The sequence below is a fragment of the Mesoplodon bidens genome (assembly GCF_964165515.1).
Source record: "Mesoplodon bidens genome assembly, chromosome: X".
NCBI lineage: Eukaryota > Metazoa > Chordata > Mammalia > Artiodactyla > Ziphiidae > Mesoplodon > Mesoplodon bidens.
In genome coordinates, this window is record NC_138163.1 from 138670482 (window position 1) to 138688869 (window position 18388).

The 18388-nt window shown below is 44.8% G+C and overlaps 1 protein-coding gene across 1 annotated transcript in view; it reads left to right on the forward strand.

The window, feature by feature from the left end:
• Positions 1–18388, forward strand: part of LOC308608562 (pseudouridine-5'-phosphatase-like) — a 442308-nt gene that overhangs the window by 351240 nt on the left and 72680 nt on the right. The window contains exon 7 of the transcript XR_014014194.1: positions 1960–2101. The gene's annotated coding sequence lies outside the window, so the exon portion shown is untranslated. The remainder of the gene's footprint in view (positions 1–1959; positions 2102–18388) is intronic.

Consider the following 18388-nt stretch of genomic DNA (forward strand, 5'->3'; position numbering starts at 1 on the left):
TAGTAAATTTTTGTTTCATTGACTTTATATTCCTAATACAATGAAAAATGACATGAATTTCATAACTCGATTGTACTAACTTATCAGTGATGACATTATTTGTAAAGTATATTTTAATTTTATTACAGGACAGAGCCTTAAGAGAAAGGAATTCAGTTTGGTTAGTTTAAAGGCAAAGGGAAAGCAAGATTCATTTGATTAAAAAAATAAAGCATTGAGGACCATTGTAGTTTAATCAAAATACTGTTAGATTGAAGTTACACTTCCAGCAACATCTGCCCACTTCTCTCAGGCAGTCCATCCTGCTGACAACAAAGAGAAACAAACAAACAAAGAGATCAAATCATCAGACCGCCATGAGACACGTCACAATTGTCAAGGCTATCTTCACGGGGCACAAAACGCTCCTGCTAAAGGAAGAGACCGATAAACTGGCAAGGTGTTCTGATCACAAAAGACACCATTAAAAGAGTCAAAAGAAAAGCCACGGTTTATGACATGATATTTACAGCATTTTATTTAGTTAGTTATTTGCTTTTTTAAAGTTTTTTTTTTTTTGACGTGGACCAATTTTAAAGTCTTTATTGAATTTGTTACAGTATTGCTTCTGTTTCATGTTTTGGCGTTTTGGCCACCAGGCACGTGGGGTCTTAGCTCCCCAACCAGGGATTGAACATGCATCCGCTATGTTGGAAGGCAAAGTCTTAACCACTGGACCTCCAGCGAAGTCCCAACAGCCTTTTAAACTAGCAAAATTGTCCTATCCTCAAGATAGAAAGTGTTCCTACAAATTAATAAGTAAAAAGAAACAAAAACAAAAAATAACCAACTAACAGCCCAGTTCAAAAGTGAGCAAAAGGTTTGAAGTAGCACCTCACACCAAATGCCTGATGCACCCGTGAAAATGACATTCCACCTCATTGAATGTCAGGAAAATTTACAGTAAAACCAGAATGAGAGACCTCTGCCCAACCACCAGAACGGCTACCACAGACAGACTGATATCAGGAAGTGTTGGCAAAGATATAGAGCAACTGGAACTCACACACAAGGCTGGTGGGAGGACGTATAAATTAGTGCAACCCTTTGGAAAATTGTTTGGCAGTATCTATGAAAACTGACCATAGATATACCTGGTTCCATTCTTTTTTTTTTTTTTTTTTTAATCTATTTATTTTTGGTTACATTGGGTCTTCGTTGCTGCGCAGGCCCTCTCTAGCTGCGGCGAGTGGAGGCCACTCTTCCTTGCCGTGCGCGGGCTTCTCTTTGCGGTGGCTTCTCTTGTTGCAGAGCTTGGGCTCTAGGCGCGCGGGCTGCAGTAGCTGTGGCACGCGGGCTCAGTAGTTGTGGCTCGCGGGCTCTAGAGCGCAGGCTCACTAGTTGTTGCGCACGAGCTCCGCGGCATGTGGGATCCCCCCAGACCAGGGCTCGAACCCGTGTCCTCCGCATTTGCAGGCGGACTCTCAACCACTGCACCACCAAGGAAGTCCCACCTGGTTCCATTCTTGACGTACATGTGTACATACCTGCACCAAAACTTTTGTCCAAGGATCTTCACAGCATCACTATTCATTAAAGCCAAGAAAAGAACCTAAAGGTTTATCAACAGTAGGATGAATGAATAAACTGAGGTGTATTCATACAAAAGAATATTGCCTAGAACTAAAAACTGAATGAACCACCCCATGCAACAACATAGATACATCTTGTAATGTTACATGAAAGAACCTAGACAGAGTAATAAATACTGTAGGGTTCCATTTATAGAGAGTTTAAAAACAGGCAAATTGAATGTATGGTATTAGAATTTAGGAAACAGTTACTTTTTGACATGGGGAGAGGTAATTATTGGGAGGTCACTGGAAGATGCTTCTCAGATGCAGCTAATGCTTGACTTTTTGACCTGGATGGTGGTGACATGTCTGCGTTCACCGTGCCATCCTTCACTTTCCCATACAGGTATGATCTGTGCACTTTTCTTCGGTACGTCGTACATCAACCAAAAGTTTATTGACTTTCTGATGCCACTTGATCCAAGACACCTACATCCTGGACTGAAGGATTGGATTTGAATGAAACTCATTTTCATCGCAAGACAAAGGTAAACCAAAATCTTTATGAGATTTATATTATCTTCATTTTTTTTCCATCTCTTTCTCTCTTTTTTTTGCCCACTGGAGTTTTCTCTTCCCTTGTAGCTTTAGCCAGCGTTAAAAGGGTACAATGTATGGTTTTCCAGAGGCTATTTTACATGTTGCCTGATTTTCAGCTCATTCCTGTCCCCATAAAAACGTGTGACACTTGGTGTGTGGAGTGATTTCCAACTAACGTGTGCATGAGACTGAGGCAGTGTGTACACACTCTGTTCTCCCTAGGCTGATTTCGATAATGGAGATGTTTCTTTGTAATTTGCTACATTTTTTTATTTTACTCTTAACGAATAGAGTCGGTGAAACTCATTGACTGTCTTCTTGGTATGAACGCTAAAGAAAAAACAAACAAACAAACAAAAACCAAGAAAGGCTAGTCTTTTATGTCTATTTGCAGTGACTAATGCAATTATTTCCCTCTGGAGAGTCCTGATGTTGACATTTATCACTAAATTGACTCACTCAGGGCTCTGTGAGGCCACCTTCCAGATGTTTACACTCCTCACTTATCAGATTATTTCTTATTGAAATGGTTTTCATGAGACCCCCCCCACGTGCCCCATTCTCTTTATTCCTTCCCCGACAGACCTTAGAATTAACCCCCCATTTCACCGTGGATTCGAGACCACACAGGATGAAAGACTTTGAAAAACTGTCCGTATAAATAAGTTTATTATTTTTTTAATAGGCTAAAAATCCAATCAGCTACCTTCAGTTTTCTATAATTTAAATTCTGTTCATGCTTTTCTCTGATGCATTCAAGCTTCTAAAGCGACATGTTATAATGCCATTTTTCAATAAGAAGATCAATAGTGAACATTTATAGTTTCCACTCTGGTGGGGGGAAGGTATTAGAAACAGTATTGTAAAAGATAGTGAGAGATTACCTCTGAAAGAGGCATTTCATTAGAAATAGCCAGCACAGGTTTGGGAGATGAAGGTTTTTCTTAAACTACATTGCGACGGATGCTAGAGAAAATGGCAATTTGATGGCCGCTGAATGACTGTATTTCGTACAAGCTCTGGACACTGGTTTCTCAGTTAAGCTTTTGTTAAATCCAAGTGCTAAGAATCATCCGATAAGAAAGAAAATGGGTCAGCATTTTAAACGGGCAAAACTCAATCATCTGTAGGAAATAACACCCCTCTTCTCACTTTAAGTTACATATAAAAATACAGGCGACTGCATATCCTGGAGAAAGTTACATACCCTTTGGGGGCTCAGTTTCCTCGTCTTTAAAAATAAGGGTTACCATACTTGCATCCATAAGACCGGGATGGAAATTAATTGATACACGTGAATGAAAACATCACCCTCATCATTCGAGGGGCTTATGTTTCTCCAACGGGTAGGGAAAGACGGGTTTCTCCTAGGCCTCCCGCTGTCTTGCCTTCTCTGCCACCACTGCCCCCTAAATAGAGGGCTGGTCCTGCAGCTTCTCGCTCTTACGTGCGTCACTGACTACTTTCCCCCCTGCTGATCCTCACCTGAAGCTCCCGGTCCCTAGGAGCCCTGGGAAGAACGTTGTCCTTGCACGTGATCAACAGAAGCAGGTAGACTATGAAAGGACACTTCTAACCCTAATCCCCTACCCTCCACTGCCAAGTCTGAGCCGGTACATGCCAAGAATTACAGTTGTGTGTAGGGCAGCCCAGCTGTGTAAGCAACTTACCTACCGCCTATCAGGTAACAGTGAACCGCATTTATTGCATTGTTGCTATAGGTACTGTGGCATTAGTCCTTATCAATAATGTGTAGGCTGTTACGTACGACGGGGAGGTGCAAGGAAACATATAACAGGGGGAGAATGTTTTAAAGCCATAGACTTCCTATGATTGTCCTTAAATTCCAAGGGAAAAACAGCAGCCCGTAATGTTTCTCCCATCTTTAGATTCATGCTTCTTGGAAGAGCATTTCCTCTTTCAATCTTTCACATGCAAATCCCCACCTCCTTTTTGGGAGAAGAAGGCAAAGCGGTAGATCTGGTCCTAGGATCATCCGGTGGTGTTCCCCTGTGCCCTCCCCTGGAATCCAGAGGCCATGGAAGAAGAGAAGATTTGGAAGGGAGAGTCCAAGCTGGGCTTACACTCAGTTATAGCCCCTTGTGAGTGTCCGTAGCTGTGCACCACTGGGAGGTACAGCTTGGCCTCCTCATCCATCTGGACCATCCTACGGGTGACCATGGACCCTCAGAGATGCTTCACTCTAAATGCATATGGGGAGAGAGAGAGAGAGAGAGAACACCATCTTCTCAACACGCCCCTGCAGCCAGTAACTTGGAGGTGAGGGGTCTTCGCCATCTGCCAGGGCAGTTTTGCTTCGAGAGAATCATCCCACCTTTCCCCTTTCACTCCAGACAGGTGGGCTGCCCACAGCAGTGGTGGTGTGTCACCTCGTGTCACTGCCTGAGTCATTTACCCAGCGTAACAAGGCAGCCTCCTGATCGCCAGCAGCAAACACTTCTCTATACCCCACCTGAGAGTTTGGGAAAACAGGAAAGGGAGCAGACAAGAGCTGTGCTAACAGCACTGCCAGGCTGAGCATGATCTGCGGTTCTATCAAGGGATTTGTGAGAGGCGTAGGTGGCTGTTGCTTGGGACTGGCATTGCAGGGATAAAGCGAGGAAGTTGCCCAAACAGAGCATTTCAGAAGTAAAAAATGAAGAGAAAAAATCAGGTGTGGCACTCAGGGAGTTGCAGTAGAGGGGAGGAACCTTGCTCTAGAAGATGAGGCTTCCGGCCACAAAAAATGACAAAGACAACGTAGAACATGCGTAGATGCCACTGCTTAAGAACCACCGCAGGGTGCTCTCTTTCCATAATAAACATGTAGGTCTCTGATAGACTAAGACCCAACCACCAGGCTGCAGTGCTCATGTCACTATTTCCAGGTCTAGATCGAAAATCAGTTCCAGTCCCTCGCTGCCGTTCTCCGTGACCCATATTTTTTGGAACGTCTTTCCAGGGGGCCGTCTGCTCGCTCTCTGTACACACTCGTTTTGTCGGTGGGTGGATTTGCAGTAGTGTTCCCGTGAAGATAAGCTGTTGACATTAGACAGATGTCTTAATAAGATTCTGTTGACTGTGTTAGAACCTAGAAGCTCTGATTCCGCGGAGAGGATAAAGCCAGGAGAAGGGCTTGTGCAAGTTCCCAGCTGGGATTTTTGCAGAAGGCAAGCTTGCAGACAGTCAGAAGCTGAGCCCCCGCCCCGGGCAGAATAGGAAGGTTTAGTCTGTGGTCAGTGGTGCTGCTCCCTGCCCTCCCTTGAGTCCCCCAGGGCTCTCTGTCATGCGCTGTGATTCCCTGTCCCACTGCCTTAAACTTGCCTGTGGCCTTCTCCTACCTTCTGCTGCTCACTCCACCCCAGTGCAAAACAAAACAGAACTTCAGGGCTGTCTTCCTGGTAGCTGTGCCTGGTGGGCAAAATCACTTTCAGGCTTAAGGTTTCGTGTACACGTTCGTTCAATGCACTAAACTGCCTGAACTTGGGTTAAAAGGGTCACGTGTGTGCGGGGCTGGTGCAAGGCCTACGAACGCCCGTTTCTCCTGAAAGCCATTCCCGTTTCTGTGGTCTCGGTAAGATTCCCTTTCTACCTGTCCCCCTACAATCCCCTAGTTTTCCTTTGGTGAGGCTCCTTATTTTGTATACAACCCGTTTGCATTTTCATTCCCTGATGGTTCAAACCACATCTGTCCTGTTGGCTGTGATTTCTCTAGTGTCTAACACATGGGGAGATACTACATAGATGTTCTTGGTTTCAAGAGAGAAATCAACCCTAGGATAGCTATTGTGTTTTTTTTGTTTTGTTTTGTTATACTTCTTTGTATCTTCTACAATACTGATCTGTACTCCTTTAGTTAAATATGAAAGTAAATCTTAACATATTAAAGCATTCTCCCTAATACTGGACTCTGAAACACAGTTGTACTCATTTATTGTGGGGAATATCATGCTACCTTAAGGATCGGATGATTTTTTTTTTTTTTTTTTTTTGCAGTACGCGGGCCTCTCACCGTTGTGGCCTCTCCCGTTGCGGAGCACAGGCTCCGGACGCACAGGCTCAGCGGCCATGGCTCATGGGCCCAGCCGCTCCGTGGCATGTGGGATCTTCCCGGACCGGGGCATGAACCCGCATCCCCTGCATCGGCAGGCAGACTCTCAACCACTGCGCCACCAGGGAAGCCCAGCTATTGTGTTTTAATTATATCAGTGGCTCATCTTGGGGGGTGACATCCTGAAATTAGAATCCAGCAGGCAGCAAGACGCCCTGCTCTGCAGAAGATGCCATGGAGGGTGGGAGCATCTTGGGCTGTGGAGGATGCTTGCCTTCTCTCCCACTGCCAGTTGACTTGGGTGGCTTCCATACCCTCCATGGCCTTCTCTCGCACTTGACCTCTTGGTTCAAAACACCTGCTTTCAGCCTACAAGCTCAAGACACCTGTCTTCTCTGGGCTGTCTTGGTGACTACTGGGAAGTCTCTGTTTCTTGGGGGTTTGGGGGTCAACGGAGATAACAAAAATGCCTTGACCGCTCACTAATAGAGAGCTAGAGGGACTCTTCCATCTGTAACGGGCAGCGGCATTTTCATTCATTACTCTGCTTTGACAGAAGAGGCAAGGGGCCAGTTGGGGGCCAGATGTTCCAGTCGGCCGTCTGAGGCCGTGTCGCTTTCACGCCAAAGCCCACGTCTGCTCACGGTTCGGCCTGAAGCTCACTGACTCACGTTTACACCTGTGACCTAGAACAGATGGCTGATCTTCTAGGGCCAAAGGCACTAAAGAAAGTTGTTCATTTACTTTACAGATAAAAAAAAAATGCCCTCCACTGTATGAGTGAAGCCCCTTGACTAAGTGTCTTTCCTTCCTGTTTCTGGTGGGAACAGATCATCAGAGAGAAGGGTCTTGACCACACTGTGCAGATCCTACCATGAGGGGCCTGGGAGAAAAGGGGAGTGGCTTTCTCCTGTATCTCTGTTTGCTGGAAAGGGAAAGAAGAGCAAGAGAGGAATTTAGGAAAGTTTTGCCCAAGGGCTCAGAACTCCAACTTATGTCTATGCAAATGGACCATGTGTTACAGTCTTTACGGAGGCCACATTCCCAGGGCATCCTAGGGTTTCCCCCTAAGTCAAGATGAAAATTCAGCAAATGCTATCAACACTGCTCCACTGACGTCCGCAGCTGGCCAGCCCTCGAGTAAATCAAGCAATTAGCTTCCAATAAATGTACTAAGCTCCTTCTCTCCTTTCTGTTGCCTACTGGGTTTTCCTGGGAGTTTACGTCCATGGGACAACTGGGAGTATATTTGTGCAAAAAGTATGTTATACCCAGTCCATGTCAGAAGAGGTCAGAGTAAATGACCCTCTGAGTCAACAACACAGTGGCTCTGAGTCATTCGTGACCACCAAAAATCTGTGCCTGTCTCCCTATTTCAGCGCTCACGTTCCTCTCCGGGATCTGGGTGGCACAGTAATGACAGAGAAATAAAGTGGATAGAAAGACAATTTGACTGGCAAAATCTTAGATGACTTTGCTGGACCCAGGGGTTCCAGCATGCAGTGGGAAACAGGCCACGTCCTTTCTGAAGTGCAACCAAGAGAGAGAACATTTAGGAGATCTCCTGTAAACCAAATAAGTCCACATGTTACAGGTAACCCCTGAAGGGTCTACCCCTTTTATCTCCCTTCACCTTACCCTTTCCATGCAAAGCCACACACCTGGGGTAAGAGGAATGTCTGATCTTCTCCTGGCGGGGGCAGTCTTCTTTGATCGTTCAGTGGTGGCCACCTTTCTAATGGTTGAGTTTTGAGATTCGAAAAGCAAGTTCAAAGCCCCGTACGCCTATCATCAGACCTTGCTGTGCCCGTGGAGGTTCAGGAAATAATAGGGGCATCGCAGAGCAACTATTTAGGGCAACGGAATGAGGACAGTCAAACAAATACAAAAGCATGGCTTCTTCTTCTTCCTTGAGGATCTTTGGGAAGAGGGAAGTTACATTTGCAAACGTGCTGTGTTATTAGAACCTTTTGTAATGAATCCTCATTGGGATCCTCTAAATGATGGATGCTCGTTCTCAACCAGAGTGTGGCACACACGTCCTGCATCCAGTGTGTACTCTCCATCTTTCTCCTGTCAAGACAGGTCAGAGACACTCGTCAGAAGTGCAGGTGGATCCGAGAAGCGTGAGCCAGGGAAGTCTGTGTGATAGGAACTCCCACCCCCCACCCCCAGGATCAAGTCTGCATCCTTCCGATTTGGTAAATTGCCCTTCTGCGCAGCTTTCTGGACCTCAACTTCCTTACGTCTAAATTGGGGATAATAATGCCTGTTTTGCCTCACACACAGAGTTTTTCTGGATTAATGGAGACCAAGAGAGCAAAGTGCTTTATGTACCACAGAGCAGTGGAGACAAATAGGTGAAAGTCCCTTGTGGACCACAGACCTCTGTACACCGGTCAGCTGTTACTGTTAGAAGACCCCCGAGATTTCGCGTCCAGGTCGTCTCACAAATAAAACAGTTCTTCATGCTCGTGGCACCTAAATCATGCTTTGATATTAATTGCAACGAATGTTGAACTGCTCTGCTTTCAATGATGAGGTCCATCAAGGCGGGTGGAAACCAGCTTCTTCCAAACCCCTTACGATTCTGTGGTTGATTACAGCGGTTTCTAGGCACGTGGAAGATGAGAGGAAACGCATTCAACCTCTCAACCAAACTGGGACATTTTGGGGGAGTGAAAGGCAACACTCGTCTGTAAATCTGCTGGAGAAACGGGTAAGTCAAGACTTCCCTAGGTGAATCAGGGCATGTGGTCACCTTATCTATAAGGATAGACCTTGAAAATGGACAGTGTGACAACGGCGCCTTCTAGATTCACGTCAAGGATTCTGCGTCCTGACTCTGTGCTCAGTTCTGTTCCTGTGCTTGTTTTCTTGTCTCGACAGTGATCCTACGAATCCTTGCATGTGGGTGACGCCCACCTTCCTCTCTTGAGTTTAGATCAACGCTTGATAATCTCACCCATTCCTGACCAGTCATACCATGTATAATGTTTCACTTATTGTTTTAATATATCCTGTCACTAGGTGGCCACTGTAATCAAGGGTCTGACTCCATTAAAACATAGAACAAGGTAAATACTTTTATGAAGATTTTGGGGGTGGGGGAGAGAATGACTCCCATGAGTTCAGTTTCCACTTGGATTCATCAGAGAAGGGAACATTTGAGCTGGGTCTTGAAGGGTGAGTAGGAGTTTTCCGGGAAAAGATATGAGACTCCATTTTTGATGTTTGACCACTGTCAGCTTTCAAACTCGACCCTTCCCTCATTCTCTTTTGTCCTACAGCTGGACAAGCCCATAAAAAAAAGATCAGGAGGGCTTCCCTGGTGGTGCAGTGGTTGAGAGTCCGCCTGCCGACGCAGGGGACACGGGTTCGTGCCCCGGTCCGGGAGGATCCCACATGCCGCGGAGCGGCTGGGCCCGTGAGCCATGGCCGCTGGGCCTGCGCGTCCGGAGCCTGTGCTCCGCAACGGGGGAGGCCACGGCAGTGAGAGGCCCGCGTACCGCAAAAAAAAAAAAGATCAGGAGCTACTTGCCTAGAAGGTGGTGGGGAAATTCAAGACAGGAAAATCCTAACTCTTGTGCACACAGAAACGCTCACCATGGTCAGATCCCCTAACACAGTGAAACCCAGAACTGCCCTCCCGCCTTGCTGTTGTTTCACTCTGGCTCAGACCCCAGCCCTTCTCCTTGGGAAATGCTCTTGCTGTTTTCTATGTGTGTAACAAACTCTTTCATACCCATGGGTGCCTGTGTGTCCTCCCACCCATCAATCCCTGGGCTGGTAGCTCACTGGCATTTCTCATGGGATGCTGGTCTCCCAAATAAAACACTATCCCAGCTAGCTGACTAAGTAACCACCATTACCTAAAGAAATCTAACACTCAGTTGTATATAGATCTGCGCACACACGTAACAACTCACTGTTGTGGAGGATGATTCTGAAGGACTGAGCTTCCCAGCAAGTGAACTCTGGCCTCCCTACACCTTTCGTCAAACGTAACCACTTGCGAACATAACTTTCAAATCTGCTTCAGATTCCGTGGAGATGTTGTCAAGTGATGTGAACACAAACTCACAGAACCTCTCTTCATTTATGTTGATATTTTGGGTCTCGCTTTCTTGAGGTTTCAAGCCAAGGAGTTTAAACTCCTTGTCTTAGGGATCTCTTGCTGTGTAACCCGTTACCAGAAAATCATTGGCTTCAAACAACACACTTTTATCATCACGTAGGTTCTGTACATCAGGGTCAGGACTCCATGTGCGGCTCAGCTGGGTCTCACAAGGATGCAGCCAGGGTGTCAGCCAGGACTGGGGTGGGGTTTCACCTGAAGGCTTGACTGGAGAAGAGTTTGCTTCTAAACTCATGTGGCTTTTGGCAGGATTCAGTCCTTTGCAGATAACTGGGGAGACAGAGAGAGAGAGAGAGAGAGAGTCCTTGCTGGCTGTTACCTGGAGCTGTCCGTCCATGTCTTGTCTTGACCTCTCCTGTGGTCGCGTATTTCATCACAAGCCAGCAAGAGAGAAGGAGTCTGCTAGAAAGACAGAAGTCAGTCTCGTAGGTAACCGAATCATGAAAGTGCATCTATTGTCTTTGCTGGATTCTGTTGGAGAGAACCAAGTCACCAGGCAGCCCACACTCAGAGGAAGGGATTAAACAGGGGCATAAATCAGGAGCTGGGTTCATTTGGGAGTCTGCTCACCACACTCCTGAGGTCCAGGAAGGAATCTCTGAAGTTACATTCCTTGCGTTGGCAAACCCATTCATCCATCCGCTCACGAGAGGCAACATGCTACAACAGATGGATGTGAATGGTGTAACCCAGTGTTTCTCAGCCTTTTTTCTTTTTTTTTTAATTGTAGTACATTTGATTTACAATGTTGTTAATTCTGCTGGATAGCAAAGTGATTCAGTTATACATACATATATATATATATATATATATATATATATATATGTTCTTTTTCATATTCTTTTCCATGATGGTTTATCACAGGTTATTGAGTAGAGTTCCCTGTGCTCTACAGTAGGACCTTGTTGTTTACCCATCCTATATATAGTAGTTTGCATCTGCTAACCCCAAACTCCCACTCCATTCCTCCCCCACCCCCACTCCCCCTTGGAAACCACAAGTCTGTTCTCTAGGTCTGTGAGTCTGTTGCTGTTTTGTATATATGTTTATTTGTGTCATATTTTAGATTCCACATATAAGTGATATCATATGGTGTTTGTCTTTCTCTGTCTGACTTACTTCCTTTAGTATGACAATCTCTACGTTTATCCATGTTGCTGCAAATGGCGTTATTGTGTTCCTTTTCTTGGCTGAGTAGTATTCCAATGTATATATGTACCACATCTTCTTTATCCATTCATCTGTTGATGGCCATTTAGGTTGTTTCCATGTCTTGGCTATTGTGGACAGTTCTCAGTGTGTTTTCATGATTGCACACTACAGTGCTTTTTCACACATTTGTTCCCAATCCACCCCCCATGAAGTTTTAACAGATATGCTGCTTCTCTGTTTGTATTTCTGAACTCTGCACGTAAAATGAGTATTATTCTTTTCACCTCCCAAGAACCAATTTTCACCCACTTGGGACGATACTGTGCATGAAGAATGTGTGTTCTAGAGTCAGAGAGCCTAGATTTCTACCTCCATTGCACCACTTATCAGCTTTGTGATCTTAGGCAAGTTACCAAGCCCCTCTGAACCTTAACGAACTTTCTTAATTATAAATAAGAATCACATCAATACCTACCACGTATGATTGTTGTGGGGATGGAATGACACAATACAAGTGAAGTATATGTGACACACTTAGTAGACAGGAGAAACCTAATAAATGCTACCTTCTGTTATTGCAACATGCAGAACAACTTGTGCAGCACTGGGGATACCAAGATAAGACAAAAACAGGAGCCTCGAAGAGGCCCCACTGTTTGTCAAAGGAGACAGAAAGATGACAAAGGGTATGGTATGTGCTATAAGAAAGTTATATTCAAGATGATTTGGGCATAGAAAAAAGGGGGTGCCTAAATTCTGGAAAAAGCGAGGAGAGCATGAGAAACAGGAGTTTCTCGGAGGAAAGAGAGTTGAAGAATGAGAATTGATTTGAGAGCTGATGAATGAAAAACTAAACTAAAGCACTGGCACTGTTAATGGTGGAGAGGAAGAAAAGGACGGGACAAATCGTCATGTGGTAGAAAATGACGTTTACCCAAGAGGTTTGCTGACATAAGTGTGTATTCTTTCAGGGTTCTTTTTGTCCATTCATCCATTCATTCATCTACCCATTTATCCACCCACTATCCATCCATCTATCCATATATTGATCTATATATCCATCTATCTAAGTTTTCTCCTTCCATCTATTCATTCATTTGTCCACCCTTCCACCTGTCTATCCATCCTTCCATCCATTCATCCATCCATCCATCCATTCATCCACCTTTCCTTCCATTCATCCATCCATCCCAACCTTCTATTCATCCATTCACAAATCTACCCATCCATGCATTTACCTACTCACCTATCCATCCACTTACCTATTGACCCATCCATCTTTGCAGCTATCCATCCATCCATCCATTTACCCATTCACCTGTGTACCTTTCCATCCACCCTTCCACAGATACACCTTTCCATTCATCCATCCATCCATTCATAAATATACCATCCATTCATCCACCCCATCCTGTTATCCTCTCATCCATCCATTCATCCACCCCCCATCCATTTATTTATCCATTCTCCCATCCTCTCCTATCCATCCACCCAGTTATCCACCCATCCATACATCCATTCATTATCTCTCTTTTTCCACAGAGGTTTTAAGGTGGCTTAGAAAGACACATAGAATATATGTAGAAAATAAATAAGTAAACCAACAGAATGATGAACAAACCAAACAGAAATCAGGTGAGAATGAAAAGGAGAGAACTCGTATAGGGACCTAAAGTAGAAGCAGGGATTCAGTTTATACAAGTGTGCATCCCTATGAGCCTTTATACCTGCCATATGCGGGTCCCACAGTTGGCACCTTAAGATGCTGTGTTGCTCGTGCTCCCAAGGTGGCTTCTGTTTGTACAGAAATCTATATTTCCCTGCAGTCTAAATGGGGGAATCTCCTAAGGTGTTTACTGTACTCTCCATCAAATAGTCGATGGCCTTTGAATAGACATTGACAAATACAGTCTCTCTCTCCGTTTATCCTTCGTCAGCCTCTAAAGTGAGTTGGGGATTGGAGATGAGATGAAACTGATTAAAGTCAAGTCAGGTTTCAAATACTTTCTCCTGAAAATCCATTCTACTCCTTTGCTGTTAGCAGCATTTACTACAGGAAAAATGTATAGTTAACATTTAGCCAAAAATAAAAAAACCTCTGCAAAACACCTAAATATAGATTGTTTCATTACCTTCAAATCAGCCCGAAAAGAATGCAGAGGCTGGCGCTCAGAAGGAATCAAGTGGCTGGGTAACTGCAGTGCAGTCTGCAATCAGGAGGAATTACAATTATGGCACCGAACGCTAATCCTGGAAAATCAAAACACAGTTAGGCAGCCACTAAATCCCATTATAAACTATAATAATCATTATTAAGCCTTTTTTTCCCCCAGAAAATGAAGAGTTGGAGACGTTATGTCGTCCCTTTACCATTTTCCATAGCAGGGCCATTATGCTTTATGGTGCTACTAAATTTACTCATCATTTTAAAAATCCCAAGCTCACCTTCCAAATACAGGATCTCGTCCTTCTGTGTAAAGTTAATCAAAGTTGTAAAAGTGCTTTATTCCATATCTTTATTTTTCCCCACGGGTATGGGGGGTAAAAATGTTATGCATTGGAGAATCACAGAACACAGCCAAGGAATCTTGAGATGTTATTGTCTCCTGTCTGTGCTCAAAAAGGACACACCCAGAGATTAACCCTCTCCTGGAAAACGGACATCTTATGTGTTTTCAGAGAAGAGCTTGCTTTATTATGAGGAAGCTCTTTTTTATGTCTAGCCCGGCTTCTTCATACTGTACTAATTTTTGTATCTTTAACTGGAAATTAGAAAGAAGCTGGGTAATATCTTCTAGGGCTCTTAAAATACTCCGAGGCTGTGGCAAAGAAGTCTAGACAGGTGCTCATTTTCCTGAGATCACCACCTTTTCTAGAACATGCCAGAATCAGACCACACTGAATCTTTTCTTTGGGGTAGAGATTGTGTTTCATCCTTTTTTTGTACCCACACAATACAGCCTATTTATGGACACTCAATGAATATTCATAAGTCTTCCTTGAAAGAATGAGTCAATGAATCAATACTTCTTGAATTCAATACAAACCATTTCAGACAATGAGACCAAAATATCCATCATTCATCTCTCTCAATTCACATTCTCATTCTGAAGGACAGTGTAAACGGCAAGTTCTCATTTAATGAATTATTTCCAGGTTGAGCTACATGAAATTGAGATTTTTTTGTAGGTCAGAAACGGTTGAATATCAGCAGCATGCTAATATTTGCATTCTTCTGCTGATATTTCGGACTTTTTTCTTTAGCGACATCAGAAAAAGTAGTTTAAGATGAGTTGCAGATCTATAAATAGCATCTCACCTTGGGAAAATAGCTAAGTGAAGATCAGATAAAAAGCTAAAATATTCAGTTTGGGAATGCACTCTGTTGATTAAGGGATAAAATTTTGGTCACTGGTGGATGCTTCTCTTAATGTTTGTTCAGCAAGATGAGGCATTTAGACCAATAAAGCAATGAGTTCCATCTTCTCGTGACTTAGCTTCAGGAGCTAATGAATCAGTTAAAGAGGAGAATCTGAATAGACATTTTTTCCAAAGAAGACATACAGATGGCCAACAGGTACATGAAAAGGCACTCACCATCACTAGTCATCCAGGAAATGCAAATCAAAACCGTAGTAAGATATGACCTCATACCTGTTAGAATGGCTTTTATCCAAAAGACAATAAATGCTGGAGAGGGTGTGGAGAAAGGGGAACCCTTGTGCACTGTTGGTGGGAATGTAAATTGGTGCAGCCACTGTGGAAACAGGATGGAGGTTCCTCAAAAAATTAAAAATAGAACTACCAGATAATCCAGCAATTCCACTTCTGGGTATTTATCCAAAGGAAATAAAATCACTATCCTGAGAAGATACCTGCACCCCAATGTTCACAGCAGCACTGTTTACAATAGCCAAGACATGGAAACAACCTAAATTTTTTCTCATATTAAAAGTGCACGATGGGTGTCCGTAGTGGCACAGTGGTTGAGAGTCCGCCTGCCGATGCAGGGGACACGGGTTCGTGACCCAGTCCGGGATGATCCCACAGGCCGCGGAGCGGCTGGGCCCGTGAGCCATGGCTGCTGAGCCTGCACGTCCGGAGCCTGTGCTGCGCAATGGGAGAGGCCACGGCAGTGAGAGGCCTGCGTACCACAAAAAAAAAAAAAAAAGTGTTAGCTATCTGTGGCACTTTAATCTTGTTTTAAGGTGTTTAGGATAAAAAATTGTGATACAGGCTACCCTCAAGAAATACATTATCTATTGGAAATAATATATATATGTAATTAATATATAAATAATGTGTATGTATGTGTGTGTATATATACACATACATACAGAGAGAGAGAACTTATAAACTTATAAAAAAGAGACTTTTTTTTTTTTTTTTTTTTTTTTGTGGTACGCAGGCCTCTCACTGTTGTGGCCCCTCCCCCCGCGGAGCGCAGGCTCCGGACGCACAGGCTCAGCGGCCATGGCTCACGGGCGCAGCCGCTCCGCGGCATGTGGGATCTTCCCAGACCGGGGCACGAACCCCTGTCCCCTGCATCGGCAGGCGGACTCTCAACCACTGCGCCACCAGGGAAGCCCAAAAGAGACTTTTTTTTTTTTAACGCAAGATCATTGGGTAACATTTTTATTTGTCTTGGATAGCTCCATGGGCTCCTGTGACACAGTGAGGGTACAACGGAAATATATCGAAAGTAGGAAATTCAACCAGATGTGCTCCCACACTGAAATAGGACATTTTGCTCTGTCAACTTATTGGCTTCATTCAGGGGGAAGAAAATTCCCACAGCAGGGCATTAGGGAATGGCAAAGTGCTACATGTTGCTGAATGAGAGAGGGAGTCTGTGTGACCCTTCATGGCTAGGTCCAGTTTCTGGAGGGATAACATTAGGATAAAAAGGAGCCTCCTCCAGCTCTCTCTCTTTGGTCATTTCTCCTCGTGTCATTTTCGGCGAGCCATCCAGTCTGAATGTCTGTCCTGTTTGGGTGGAGGGGGGCTCGGCTGGGAGTTGAGACGCCAGCCCGCACGTTCCCTCATTCGCAGAGTCACCGAATGCCTTTTCCACGAGGGAAGCATCCTCTCTCCCTGCCGTACCCTCCTTTCAAGATGGGCGTTTCTCTGCGCTCCTGCAAACAGAGAACGCTGCTGTGGACCCAAAGTTCTAAACTGCCGTTGACCTAATTAAGTTGAGCTGGTTCAGTTGTGGAATTTCTGTGCGTAAATACATTTTTCAACGTTGATAAGTGCGTAGGGTCCGTTTTAATGTACAGTGGTCATGAGTTGAAGAGTCAGCCAGGAAATATCAATTATGACAACTTCCATAAAGGACACCCGGGCAGCTACTGCAGTGCGAAACTGCCCATTTCTCAGCCCACGCTGCTAATTTCAAAACTGTGGCCACCTGGAGATACGAGGCATAATTAACCTTTGGGTAGCTCTACCTGCCAATCAGGGAAAGCTGTGAAACGGGATCCTGCTCCAAACGATGCCTCTCCACCTCACAAGGGCAGACAGACGCTGGCTGACGTCTAGAAGGTAGTCCAAGAGCCACGGCAACGTGGTCTCTGATGGGTGAGGACAGGCTGAACCTGAACTTGGGGCTTCCAGCACTACTGATCTCTGGGATCCCGTGCTGGCTCCCGGCGGACTGCCTGTGAGCCACTGCTTTCAGGAGCGTGGGAAAGAGGTGGAGAGAGGAAAGGGAACGGACCTTTGTCAGAAGCCGGATTCTAAAAGGAGAGAGTTGACCTTTGGCCTGACAGTACAGTGGGAAGTAAAAAGAGGCGGAAGGCAGAAGAGACTCAGCTGGCATCCTCATTTGGCCTTTTGTAAACTCTGTGCAGAGAGAAAGTTCTTCAGTAGCTCCAAGCCCGATTTCCTCATTGGCAGGATGGAGCTAATGCCGCCTGCCTCACAGCATTGGAGGTTGGAGGTGGGGAAGGCACCCGCTCGATCACCTGGAGAAGGTTAGCTCCCTACGTGGATGCTGACAAAAGGGGATGCCGACAAAACCAGGCAGTTGAAAGAAACCAGGGAGAACGGACAGCGGAACTCATGACCGGGGACGCCATGTTGCCTCGTCGCGTCGTGGCTCCCAAGGTGTGGTTCCAGACCAGCTCCTGGGAGACGCTTAGAAATGCAGACTCTCACCCCAAGCCGCACCTCCTCAGTCAGGTACTCGGGACGGGGCAGGTGGGGCGGAGGGAGTGGATTCAGCAAGGAGTGTTTTAATTCGTTTTTTAATTAAAAAACGTTTTTAGTTGCTGTACAATATTGTATACGTTACAGGTGTACAATATATTGACTCACAATTTTTAAAGGTTATATTCCATTTGTAGTTATTATAAAATACTGGCCGTATTTCCCATGTTGGACAGTATATATATCCTTGTAGCTTATTTTATACCTAACAGCTTGTGCCTCCAAACCCCCTACCCCTGTGTTGCCCCTCCCCCCTTCCCTCTCCCCAGTGGTAACCTCTAGTTTGTTCTCTATATCTGTGAGTCTGTTTCTTTTCAGTTATATTCACTAGTTTGTTGCATTTTTTAGATTCCACGTGTAAGTGATATGTACAGTATTTGGCTTTCTCTGTGTGACTTATTTCACTTAGCATGATACCCTCCAAGTCCATCCATGTTGCTGCAAAGCAGTGAGTGTTTTAATTAACAAGCACTCCAATGGGATTCATATACATAGTCAAGTTTGATCCCCATGACTTAGAAGGAGGACTTTTCTGGTAAAAAAAAAAAAAAAAAAAAAAAAAAATTTAGCAAGACGAAAGCAAAACCCCCATTTTGGAGACACTGGGGGACTAGGCAAGTTGGCAAGAAAAGTTTTGAGGCATGAAGAGCAAGACAGGGCTTGCGTTGTTAGCCCACGTGTGTG